Source organism: Phocoena sinus, chromosome X (assembly GCF_008692025.1).
Source record: "Phocoena sinus isolate mPhoSin1 chromosome X, mPhoSin1.pri, whole genome shotgun sequence".
NCBI lineage: Eukaryota > Metazoa > Chordata > Mammalia > Artiodactyla > Phocoenidae > Phocoena > Phocoena sinus.
In genome coordinates this window covers 46,819,849-46,821,832 of record NC_045784.1, presented here as the reverse complement: position 1 = coordinate 46,821,832, position 1,984 = coordinate 46,819,849, and the positions used below count along the sequence as shown (strand labels likewise).

The 1,984-nt window shown below is 38.3% G+C and overlaps 1 non-coding gene across 1 annotated transcript; it reads right to left on the bottom strand.

The window, feature by feature from the left end:
• Positions 1–1,671: 1,671 nt before the first annotated feature.
• Positions 1,672–1,743, bottom strand: TRNAE-UUC. The gene has a single exon. It is a non-coding gene; the product is annotated as a tRNA-Glu (tRNA).
• Between the last annotated feature and the right edge of the window lie 241 nt (positions 1,744–1,984).

Below are 1,984 nucleotides of genomic sequence, written 5' to 3'. Positions count from 1 at the left end.
AACACTATTTACAATAGCCAAGACATGAAAACAACTTAAATGTCCACTGACAGATGAATGGATAAAGAAGATGTGGTACATATATACAATGGACTATTACTCAGCCATCAAAAAGAATGAAATAATGCCATTTGCATCAACATGGATGGACCTAGAGATTATCATACTAAGTGAAGTGAGTCAGAAAAAGAAAGACAAATACCATAGGGTATCACTTATATGTGGAATTTAAAATACGACACAAATCAACATATCTTTAAAACAAAAACAGACTCACAGATATAGAGAACATACTTGTGGTTGCCAGGGCAGGGGGGCGGTAGGGGAGGGAAGGAATGGGAGTTTGGGATTAGCAGAGGCAAACTATTATATATAGGATGGATAAACAACAAGGTCATTCTGTATAGCACAGGGGAACTATATTCAATATTCTGTGACAAACCATAATGGAAAAGAATACATATATATATATATATATATATACATATATATATATATATATATATATATATATATATATATATAACTGAGTCACTTTGCTGTACACAACAAATTAACACAACATTGTAAATCAACTATAATAAAATTTAAAAAATAAATAATATCCCTTTATTATTATCTTAATTTCTGTAGGATCTGTAGTGTTGTCCAAAATCTCACTCCTAATATTAGGCATTTGGGTCTTCTCTCTTTTTTCCCTCATCAATCTGGCTAGAGGTTTATCAGTTTTATTGATCTTCCCAAAAAGCCAACTATTCTTTGCTTTTCTCTATTTTTTTTTTGTTTTCTACTTCAGTGATTTCTGCTCTTGATTATTTTCTTTCTTCTGCTTACTTTAGGTTTGATTTCCTCTTTTTATCATAATTTCTTAAGGTAGAAGCTGAGGTCATTGGTTTGAGACTACTCTTCTAATATAAGCATATAATTTTCTTTCTAAGCACTGCTTTTGCTGCATTCCATATATTTTGATACATTATATTTTCACTTTAATTTCATTCAAAATACTTTCTAATTTTTCTTAGGATTTCTTGTTTGACCCATGGTGTGGTGGTTATCAATTTATTGCCTCTCAACTTCAAATTCACCCTTTCTGCCTCTTCTGTAATAATGAAGCAATTTTAACTATTTTTCCTTTGACAGCTGGCACTGAAACTTTCTCAGTAGAGGGTGCTAGAGAGATACTGCAAGAGGAAAAGGGGTTTCCTTCCCGACTCCTGCATTTTCGCTTGACAGGCTCCTTCTGCATGGCTTTTTCTAGAATCGGACTCCTGCAGTGCTCACAAATCTTCCAGTGCCTGATTTCTACCATGCATGGTGGTCAGTAGTACCCAGTGATCAGCAGCTTTCCTCTCCCTCCAGAACTCACCCTCAGGCAGTTTGGTAGCAAGAAGAATGCTTCTGGATCTTGATGCACTCACAGCTTCCCCAGGGCCTGGCTCTTGCGGTACACAGAGGCCAGCAGCACTCAGTAAACAGCTTTCTCCTGCCTCCCAGCAGGCAGATTTCTGGAAAGTTCCACCAATGCAGCACCATAATGACTTCTCTGCCCTGCAGTGAACTACAGTCATGCCTCTCCAACAAGATCTGGATCTCAGCCCCAGGGGCATTCTATGCTAGCCTAGGGATAGTGACTAATTCCTTTGCCACACTGCATGGCTTATTGGATCTTAGTTCCCCGACCAGGGATCGAACCCGGCCCTCGGCAGTGAAAGTGCCGAGTCCTAACCACTGGACCACCAGGGAATTCCCTTGTGACTACTTCTTATATCTGCTATTTCTATATTCTTTCGAATTCTCTTCACATCTCACTAACCAATCCCTCATTATTCCAATCCCCTGTTATAGGTAATTCCTTATATTAACTTTCCCTGTTCAAATTACTGTGTTACTCCTCTCTCCAGATAGGACTCAGACTGATACAGAATTGTTACCAGGAGTGGTGCCAGGAAAGAGGTCTGCAAAGATGGGACTTTGAGATTGGTTT